This window comes from Brachyhypopomus gauderio, chromosome 10 (assembly GCF_052324685.1).
Source record: "Brachyhypopomus gauderio isolate BG-103 chromosome 10, BGAUD_0.2, whole genome shotgun sequence".
NCBI lineage: Eukaryota > Metazoa > Chordata > Actinopteri > Gymnotiformes > Hypopomidae > Brachyhypopomus > Brachyhypopomus gauderio.
The window spans coordinates 7,815,180-7,825,319 of NC_135220.1; the positions used below are offsets into that span (position 1 = coordinate 7,815,180).

Genomic DNA, 10,140 nt, shown 5'->3' on the forward strand with positions numbered 1-10,140 from the left:
ATGACAAGGGGTAATGTCGAGAGATGTGTTACATTGGCCTATCTTATCAAAGATCTCTTGCTGAATCTTCTCCAGGACCTCCAGACTTCTACATATTTGGCCAAAAGAGGTGATGCGGAACAACGTGTGGATTTTTCAAATGTCACTGGATGTCAAAGATTGGGTGAAAGGGAAACTGAAATCCAGAAAGATTGAAAATACAAAAGATCTGCTAAGTCCCCTGCTCAGTAGGTGAAAGGGAAACTGAAATTCATAATGATTGAAATGACAAAAGATCTGCTAATTCCCTTCAGCTATGGTCGTGTTTGCACAAAGCAGTACAGAAACAAAATTGAGTTGAAGCATTGTACTGACTTTTCATTTTTCTGTCTCTCAGGTGTCTGACTAGAACAGACTGTACTGAGAACAGAGCCCTCTGATATATTCCAGAAGTATAGGTTGCGTTCATCGTGGGTACTGGACATCCGCAAGCTTTAGCAAGAGCCCCAGTGGCCTAATGTATAAGGCACTGGCCTCCTAAGCCAGGGATTGTGGGTTCGAGTCCCATCTGGGGTGCTGGGAAAGCAGAGTGGCGCAGCGGAAGCGTGCTGGGCCCATAACCTAGAGGTCGATGGATCGAAACCATCCTCTGCTAAGTCAGCTTTAGTCCTAAAAAAGCATTCCTTTAGTCCAAAAATAGCACACCTTTCAATGTCAGAGGGGTGTGAGTCAAAAATTGATAGAAAGCCTCTAAAGACAGGGTGAATTCACTCTATAGCATTTCTTTCAATGTTTTAATTTAATGAAACTCTTCAAGGCACTTCATGCTTCACTCTAGCAAATCCCAATAGACACTCAAAATAACCTACAAATTCAAGCTTGTGTTGTAAAAAATTTAAGTCCCTTTCAAGAAAGTGAATGAAAATGGTGCTCGACAAGATGTTTAGAAGTAGACCTGGAAATTTCAAAACTTAAAAGCATGTTTGCCAAGCTGATATGTTCATATGCTTGTACAAAAGATCTGCCAATTCCCTTGAGCCATGAGGTTGATTTGCTGACAACAGATGGTGTGATGACAAGGGGTAATGTCGGGAGATGTGTTACACTGGCCTATCTTATCAAAGATCTCTTGCTAAATCTTCTCCAGGACCTCCAGACTTCTCCTACATATTTGGCCAAAAGAATGGACGCGGAACAACGTGTGGATTTTTCAAATGTCACTGGATATCAAAGATTGGGTGAAAGGGAAACTGAAATCCAGAAAGATTGAAAATACAAAAGATCTGCTAAGTCCCCTGCTCAGTGGGTGAAAGGGAAACTGAAATTCATAATGATTGAAATGACAAAAGATCTGCTAATTCCCTTCAGCTATGGTCGTGTTTGCACAAAGCAGTACAGAAACAAAATTGAGTTGAAGCATTGTACTGACTTTTCATTTTTCTGTCTCTCAGGTGTCTGACTAGAACAGACTGTACTGAGAACAGAGCCCTCTGATATATTCCAGAAGTATAGGTTGCGTTCATCGTGGGTACTGGACATCCGCAAGCTTTAGCAAGAGCCCCAGTGGCCTAATGGATAAGGCACTGGCCTCCTAAGCCAGGGATTGTGGGTTCGAGTCCCATCTGGGGTGCTGGGAAAGCAGAGTGGCGCAGCGGAAGCGTGCTGGGCCCATAACCCAGAGGTCGATGGATCGAAACCATCCTCTGCTAAGTCAGCTTTAGTCCTAAAAAAGCATTCCTTTAGTCCAAAAATAGCACACCTTTCAATGTCAGAGGGGTGTGAGTCAAAAATTGATAGAAAGCCTCTAAAGACAGGGTGAATTCACTCTATAGCATTTCTTTCAATGTTTTAATTTAATGAAACTCTTCAAGGCACTTCATGCTTCACTCTAGCAAATCCCAATAGACACTCAAAATAACCTACAAATTCAAGCTTGTGTTGTAAAAAATTTAAGTCCCTTTCAAGAAAGTGAATGAAAATGGTGCTCGACAAGATGTTTAGAAGTAGACCTGGAAATTTCAAAACTTAAAAGCATGTTTGCCAAGCTGATATGTTCATATGCTTGTACAAAAGATCTGCCAATTCCCTTGAGCCATGATGTTGATTTGCTGACAACAGATGGCGTGATGACAAGGGGTAATGTCGAGAGATGTGTTACATTGGCCTATCTTATCAAAGATCTCTTGCTGAATCTTCTCCAGGACCTCCAGACTTCTACATATTTGGCCAAAAGAGGTGACGCGGAACAACGTGTGGATTTTTCAAATGTCACTGGATGTCAAAGATTGGGTGAAAGGGAAACTGAAATCCAGAAAGATTGAAAATACAAAAGATCTGCTAAGTCCCCTGCTCAGTGGGTGAAAGGGAAACTGAAATTCATAATGATTGAAATGACAAAAGATCTGCTAATTCCCTTCAGCTATGGTCGTGTTTGCACAAAGCAGTACAGAAACAAAATTGAGTTGAAGCATTGTACTGACTTTTCATTTTTCTGTCTCTCAGGTGTCTGATTAAAACAGACTGTACTGAGAACAGAGCCCTCTGATATATTCCAGAAGTATAGGTTGCGTTCATCGTGGGTACTGGACATCCGCAAGCTTTAGCAAGAGCCCCAGTGGCCTAATGGATAAGGCACTGGCCTCCTAAGCCAGGGATTGTGGGTTCGAGTCCCATCTGGGGTGCTGGGAAAGCAGAGTGGCGCAGCGGAAGCGTGCTGGGCCCATAACCCAGAGGTCGATGGATCGAAACCATCCTCTGCTAAGTCAGCTTTAGTCCTAAAAAAGCATTCCTTTAGTCCAAAAATAGCACACCTTTCAATGTCAGAGGGGTGTGAGTCAAAAATTGATAGAAAGCCTCTAAAGACAGGGTGAATTCACTCTATAGCATTTCTTTCAATGTTTTAATTTAATGAAACTCTTCAAGGCACTTCATGCTTCACTCTAGCAAATCCCAATAGACACTCAAAATAACCTACAAATTCAAGCTTGTGTTGTAAAAAATTTAAGTCCCTTTCAAGAAAGTGAATGAAAATGGTGCTCGACAAGATGTTTAGAAGTAGACCTGGAAATTTCAAAACTTAAAAGCATGTTTGCCAAGCTGATATGTTCATATGCTTGTACAAAAGATCTGCCAATTCCCTTGAGCCATGAGGTTGATTTGCTGACAACAGATGGCGTGATGACAAGGGGTAATGTCGGGAGATGTGTTACACTGGCCTATCTTATCAAAGATCTCTTGCTAAATCTTCTCCAGGACCTCCAGACTTCTCCTACATATTTGGCCAAAAGAATGGACGCGGAACAACGTGTGGATTTTTCAAATGTCACTGGATATCAAAGATTGGGTGAAAGGGAAACTGAAATCCAGAAAGATTGAAAATACAAAAGATCTGCTAAGTCCCCTGCTCAGTGGGTGAAAGGGAAACTGAAATTCATAATGATTGAAATGACAAAAGATCTGCTAATTCCCTTCAGCTATGGTCGTGTTTGCACAAAGCAGTACAGAAACAAAATTGAGTTGAAGCATTGTACTGACTTTTCATTTTTCTGTCTCTCAGGTGTCTGACTAGAACAGACTGTACTGAGAACAGAGCCCTCTGATATATTCCAGAAGTATAGGTTGCGTTCATCGTGGGTACTGGACATCCGCAAGCTTTAGCAAGAGCCTCAGTGGCCTAATGGATAAGGCACTGGCCTCCTAAGCCAGGGATTGTGGGTTCGAGTCCCATCTGGGGTGCTGGGAAAGCAGAGTGGCGCAGCGGAAGCGTGCTGGGCCCATAACCCAGAGGTCGATGGATCGAAACCATCCTCTGCTAAGTCAGCTTTAGTCCTAAAAAAGCATTCCTTTAGTCCAAAAATAGCACACCTTTCAATGTCAGAGGGGTGTGAGTCAAAAATTGATAGAAAGCCTCTAAAGACAGGGTGAATTCACTCTATAGCATTTCTTTCAATGTTTTAATTTAATGAAACTCTTCAAGGCACTTCATGCTTCACTCTAGCAAATCCCAATAGACACTCAAAATAACCTACAAATTCAAGCTTGTGTTGTAAAAAATTTAAGTCCCTTTCAAGAAAGTGAATGAAAATGGTGCTCGACAAGATGTTTAGAAGTAGACCTGGAAATTTCAAAACTTAAAAGCATGTTTGCCAAGCTGATATGTTCATATGCTTGTACAAAAGATCTGCCAATTCCCTTGAGCCATGATGTTGATTTGCTGACAACAGATGGCGTGATGACAAGGGGTAATGTCGAGAGATGTGTTACATTGGCCTATCTTATCAAAGATCTCTTGCTGAATCTTCTCCAGGACCTCCAGACTTCTACATATTTGGCCAAAAGAGGTGACGCGGAACAACGTGTGGATTTTTCAAATGTCACTGGATGTCAAAGATTGGGTGAAAGGGAAACTGAAATCCAGAAAGATTGAAAATACAAAAGATCTGCTAAGTCCCCTGCTCAGTGGGTGAAAGGGAAACTGAAATTCATAATGATTGAAATGACAAAAGATCTGCTAATTCCCTTCAGCTATGGTCGTGTTTGCACAAAGCAGTACAGAAACAAAATTGAGTTGAAGCATTGTACTGACTTTTCATTTTTCTGTCTCTCAGGTGTCTGATTAAAACAGACTGTACTGAGAACAGAGCCCTCTGATATATTCCAGAAGTATAGGTTGCGTTCATCGTGGGTACTGGACATCCGCAAGCTTTAGCAAGAGCCCCAGTGGCCTAATGGATAAGGCACTGGCCTCCTAAGCCAGGGATTGTGGGTTCGAGTCCCATCTGGGGTGCTGGGAAAGCAGAGTAGCGCAGCGGAAGCGTGCTGGGCCCATAACCCAGAGGTCGATGGATCGAAACCATCCTCTGCTAAGTCAGCTTTAGTCCTAAAAAAGCATTCCTTTAGTCCAAAAATAGCACACCTTTCAATGTCAGAGGGGTGTGAGTCAAAAATTGATAGAAAGCCTCTAAAGACAGGGTGAATTCACTCTATAGCATTTCTTTCAATGTTTTAATTTAATGAAACTCTTCAAGGCACTTCATGCTTCACTCTAGCAAATCCCAATAGACACTCAAAATAACCTACAAATTCAAGCTTGTGTTGTAAAAAATTTAAGTCCCTTTCAAGAAAGTGAATGAAAATGGTGCTCGACAAGATGTTTAGAAGTAGACCTGGAAATTTCAAAACTTAAAAGCATGTTTGCCAAGTTGATATGTTCATATGCTTGTACAAAAGATCTGCTAATTCCCTTGAGCCATGAGGTTGATTTGCTGACAACAGATGGCGTGATGACAAGGGGTAATGTCGAGAGATGTGTTACACTGGCCTATCTTATCAAAGATCTCTTGCTGAATCTTCTCCAGGACCTCCAGACTTCTACATATTTGGCCAAAAGAATGGACGCGGAACAACGTGTGGATTTTTCAAATGTCACTGGATATCAAAGATTGGGTGAAAGGGAAACTGAAATCCAGAAAGATTGAAAATACAAAAGATCTGCTAAGTCCCCTGCTCAGTGGGTGAAAGGGAAACTGAAATTCATAATGATTGAAATGACAAAAGATCTGCTAATTCCCTTCAGCTATGGTCGTGTTTGCACAAAGCAGTACAGAAACAAAATTGAGTTGAAGCATTGTACTGACTTTTCATTTTTCTGTCTCTCAGGTGTCTGACTAGAACAGACTGTACTGAGAACAGAGCCCTCTGATATATTCCAGAAGTATAGGTTGCGTTCATCGTGGGTGCTGGACATCCGCAAGCTTTAGCAAGAGCCCCAGTGGCCTAATGGATAAGGCACTGGCCTCCTAAGCCAGGGATTGTGGGTTCGAGTCCCATCTGAGGTGCTGGGAAAGCAGAGTGGCGCAGCGGAAGCGTGCTGGGCCCATAACCCAGAGGTCGATGGATCGAAACCATCCTCTGCTAAGTCAGCTTTAGTCCTAAAAAAGCATTCCTTTAGTCCAAAAATAGCACACCTTTCAATGTCAGAGGGGTGTGAGTCAAAAATTGATAGAAAGCCTCTAAAGACAGGGTGAATTCACTCTATAGCATTTCTTTCAATGTTTTAATTTAATGAAACTCTTCAAGGCACTTCATGCTTCACTCTAGCAAATCCCAATAGACACTCAAAATAACCTACAAATTCAAGCTTGTGTTGTAAAAAATTTAAGTCCCTTTCAAGAAAGTGAATGAAAATGGTGCTCGACAAGATGTTTAGAAGTAGACCTGGAAATTTCAAAACTTAAAAGCATGTTTGCCAAGCTGATATGTTCATATGCTTGTACAAAAGATCTGCCAATTCCCTTGAGCCATGAGGTTGATTTGCTGACAACAGATGGCGTGATGACAAGGGGTAATGTCGAGAGATGTGTTACATTGGCCTATCTTATCAAAGATCTCTTGCTGAATCTTCTCCAGGACCTCCAGACTTCTACATATTTGGCCAAAAGAATGGACGCGGAACAACGTGTGGATTTTTCAAATGTCACTGGATATCAAAGATTGGGTGAAAGGGAAACTGAAATCCAGAAAGATTGAAAATACAAAAGATCTGCTAAGTCCCCTGCTCAGTGGGTGAAAGGGAAACTGAAATTCATAATGATTGAAATGACAAAAGATCTGCTAATTCCCTTCAGCTATGGTCGTGTTTGCACAAAGCAGTACAGAAACAAAATTGAGTTGAAGCATTGTACTGACTTTTCATTTTTCTGTCTCTCAGGTGTCTGACTAGAACAGACTGTACTGAGAACAGAGCCCTCTGATATATTCCAGAAGTATAGGTTGCGTTCATCGTGGGTACTGGACATCCGCAAGCTTTAGCAAGGGCCCCAGTGGCCTAATGGATAAGGCACTGGCCTCCTAAGCCAGGGATTGTGGGTTCGAGTCCCATCTGGGGTGTTGGGAAAGCAGAGTGGCGCAGCGGAAGCGTGCTGGGCCCATAACCCAGAGGTCGATGGATCGAAACCATCCTCTGCTAAGTCACCTTTAGTCCTAAAAAAGCATTCCTTTAGTCCAAAAATAGCACACCTTTCAATGTCAGAGGGGTGTGAGTCAAAAATTGATAGAAAGCCTCTAAAGACAGGGTGAATTCACTCTATAGCATTTCTTTCAATGTTTTAATTTAATGAAACTCTTCAAGGCACTTCATGCTTCACTCTAGCAAATCCCAATAGACACTCAAAATAACCTACAAATTTAAGCTTGTGTTGTAAAAAATGTAAGTGCCTTTCAAGAAAGTGAATGAAAATGGTGCTCGACAAGATGTTTAGAAGTAGACCTGGAAATTTCAAAACTTAAAAGCATGTTTGCCAAGTTGATATGTTCATATGCTTGTACAAAAGATCTGCTAATTCCCTTGAGCCATGAGGTTGATTTGCTGACAACCGATGGCGTGATGACAAGGGGTAATGTCGAGAGATGTGTTACACTGGCCTATCTTATCAAAGATCTCTTGCTGAATCTTCTCCAGGACCTCCAGACTTCTACATATTTGGCCAAAAGAATGGACGCGGAACAACGTGTGGATTTTTCAAATGTCACTGGATATCAAAGATTGGGTGAAAGGGAAACTGAAATCCAGAAAGATTGAAAATACAAAAGATCTGCTAAGTCCCCTGCTCAGTGGGTGAAAGGGAAACTGAAATTTATAATGATTGAAATGACAAAAGATCTGCTAATTCCCTTCAGCTATGGTCGTGTTTGCACAAAGCAGTACAGAAACAAAATTGAGTTGAAGCATTGTACTGACTTTTCATTTTTCTGTCTCTCAGGTGTCTGACTAGAACAGACTGTACTGAGAACAGAGCCCTCTGATATATTCCAGAAGTATAGGTTGCGTTCATCGTGGGTACTGGACATCCGCAAGCTTTAGCAAGAGCCCCAGTGGCCTAATGGATAAGGCACTGGCCTCCTAAGCCAGGGATTGTGGGTTCGAGTCCCATCTGGGGTGCTGGGAAAGCAGAGTGGCGCAGCGGAAGCGTGCTGGGCCCATAACCCAGAGGTCGATGGATCGAAACCATCCTCTGCTAAGTCAGCTTTAGTCCTAAAAAAGCATTCCTTTAGTCCAAAAATAGCACACCTTTCAATGTCAGAGGGGTGTGAGTCAAAAATTGATAGAAAGCCTCTAAAGACAGGGTGAATTCACTCTATAGCATTTCTTTCAATGTTTTAATTTAATGAAACTCTTCAAGGCACTTCATGCTTCACTCTAGCAAATCCCAATAGACACTCAAAATAACCTACAAATTCAAGCTTGTGTTGTAAAAAATGTAAGTCCCTTTCAAGAAAGTGAATGAAAATGGTGCTCGACAAGATGTTTAGAAGTAGACCTGGAAATTTCAAAACTTAAAAGCATGTTTGCCAAGTTGATATGTTCATATGCTTGTACAAAAGATCTGCTAATTCCCTTGAGCCATGAGGTTGATTTGCTGACAACAGATGGCGTGATGACAAGGGGTAATGTCGAGAGATGTGTTACACTGGCCTATCTTATCAAAGATCTCTTGCTGAATCTTCTCCAGGACCTCCAGACTTCTACATATTTGGCCAAAAGAATGGACGCGGAACAACGTGTGGATTTTTCAAATGTCACTGGATATCAAAGATTGGGTGAAAGGGAAACTGAAATCCAGAAAGATTGAAAATACAAAAGATCTGCTAAGTCCCCTGCTCAGTGGGTGAAAGGGAAACTGAAATTCATAATGATTGAAATGACAAAAGATCTGCTAATTCCCTTCAGCTATGGTCGTGTTTGCACAAAGCAGTACAGAAACAAAATTGAGTTGAAGCATTGTACTGACTTTTCATTTTTCTGTCTCTCAGGTGTCTGACTAGAACAGACTGTACTGAGAACAGAGCCCTCTGATATATTCCAGAAGTATAGGTTGCGTTCATCGTGGGTGCTGGACATCCGCAAGCTTTAGCAAGAGCCCCAGTGGCCTAATGGATAAGGCACTGGCCTCCTAAGCCAGGGATTGTGGGTTCGAGTCCCATCTGAGGTGCTGGGAAAGCAGAGTGGCGCAGCGGAAGCGTGCTGGGCCCATAACCCAGAGGTCGATGGATCGAAACCATCCTCTGCTAAGTCAGCTTTAGTCCTAAAAAAGCATTCCTTTAGTCCAAAAATAGCACACCTTTCAATGTCAGAGGGGTGTGAGTCAAAAATTGATAGAAAGCCTCTAAAGACAGGGTGAATTCACTCTATAGCATTTCTTTCAATGTTTTAATTTAATGAAACTCTTCAAGGCACTTCATGCTTCACTCTAGCAAATCCCAATAGACACTCAAAATAACCTACAAATTCAAGCTTGTGTTGTAAAAAATTTAAGTCCCTTTCAAGAAAGTGAATGAAAATGGTGCTCGACAAGATGTTTAGAAGTAGACCTGGAAATTTCAAAACTTAAAAGCATGTTTGCCAAGCTGATATGTTCATATGCTTGTACAAAAGATCTGCCAATTCCCTTGAGCCATGAGGTTGATTTGCTGACAACAGATGGCGTGATGACAAGGGGTAATGTCGAGAGATGTGTTACATTGGCCTATCTTATCAAAGATCTCTTGCTGAATCTTCTCCAGGACCTCCAGACTTCTACATATTTGGCCAAAAGAGGTGATGCGGAACAACGTGTGGATTTTTCAAATGTCACTGGATGTCAAAGATTGGGTGAAAGGGAAACTGAAATCCAGAAAGATTGAAAATACAAAAGATCTGCTAAGTCCCCTGCTCAGTAGGTGAAAGGGAAACTGAAATTCATAATGATTGAAATGACAAAAGATCTGCTAATTCCCTTCAGCTATGGTCGTGTTTGCACAAAGCAGTACAGAAACAAAATTGAGTTGAAGCATTGTACTGACTTTTCATTTTTCTGTCTCTCAGGTGTCTGACTAGAACAGACTGTACTGAGAACAGAGCCCTCTGATATATTCCAGAAGTATAGGTTGCGTTCATCGTGGGTACTGGACATCCGCAAGCTTTAGCAAGAGCCCCAGTGGCCTAATGGATAAGGCACTGGCCTCCTAAGCCAGGGATTGTGGGTTCGAGTCCCATCTGGGGTGCTGGGAAAGCAGAGTGGCGCAGCGGAAGCGTGCTGGGCCCATAACCCAGAGGTCGATGGATCGAAACCATCCTCTGCTAAGTCAGCTTTAGTCCTAAAAAAGCATTCCTTTAGTCCAAAA

The 10,140-nt window shown here is 42.0% G+C and overlaps 9 non-coding genes across 9 annotated transcripts; all 9 read left to right on the top strand.

Annotated features, from left to right (window-relative positions):
• Window positions 1-1,536: 1,536 nt before the first annotated feature.
• trnar-ccu (transfer RNA arginine (anticodon CCU)) lies at window positions 1,537-1,609 on the top strand. Its single transcript has one exon. It is a non-coding gene; the product is annotated as a tRNA-Arg (tRNA).
• Window positions 1,610-2,587: 978 nt separating this feature from the next.
• trnar-ccu (transfer RNA arginine (anticodon CCU)) lies at window positions 2,588-2,660 on the top strand. The gene has a single exon. It is a non-coding gene; the product is annotated as a tRNA-Arg (tRNA).
• A 981-nt stretch (window positions 2,661-3,641) lies between these two features.
• Window positions 3,642-3,714, top strand: trnar-ccu (transfer RNA arginine (anticodon CCU)). Its single transcript has one exon. It is a non-coding gene; the product is annotated as a tRNA-Arg (tRNA).
• A 978-nt stretch (window positions 3,715-4,692) lies between these two features.
• On the top strand, window positions 4,693-4,765 carry trnar-ccu (transfer RNA arginine (anticodon CCU)). The gene has a single exon. It is a non-coding gene; the product is annotated as a tRNA-Arg (tRNA).
• A 978-nt stretch (window positions 4,766-5,743) lies between these two features.
• On the top strand, window positions 5,744-5,816 carry trnar-ccu (transfer RNA arginine (anticodon CCU)). The gene has a single exon. It is a non-coding gene; the product is annotated as a tRNA-Arg (tRNA).
• A 978-nt stretch (window positions 5,817-6,794) lies between these two features.
• On the top strand, window positions 6,795-6,867 carry trnar-ccu (transfer RNA arginine (anticodon CCU)). Its single transcript has one exon. It is a non-coding gene; the product is annotated as a tRNA-Arg (tRNA).
• Window positions 6,868-7,845: 978 nt separating this feature from the next.
• On the top strand, window positions 7,846-7,918 carry trnar-ccu (transfer RNA arginine (anticodon CCU)). Its single transcript has one exon. It is a non-coding gene; the product is annotated as a tRNA-Arg (tRNA).
• Window positions 7,919-8,896: 978 nt separating this feature from the next.
• Window positions 8,897-8,969, top strand: trnar-ccu (transfer RNA arginine (anticodon CCU)). The gene has a single exon. It is a non-coding gene; the product is annotated as a tRNA-Arg (tRNA).
• A 978-nt stretch (window positions 8,970-9,947) lies between these two features.
• trnar-ccu (transfer RNA arginine (anticodon CCU)) lies at window positions 9,948-10,020 on the top strand. The gene has a single exon. It is a non-coding gene; the product is annotated as a tRNA-Arg (tRNA).
• Window positions 10,021-10,140: the final 120 nt, after the last annotated feature.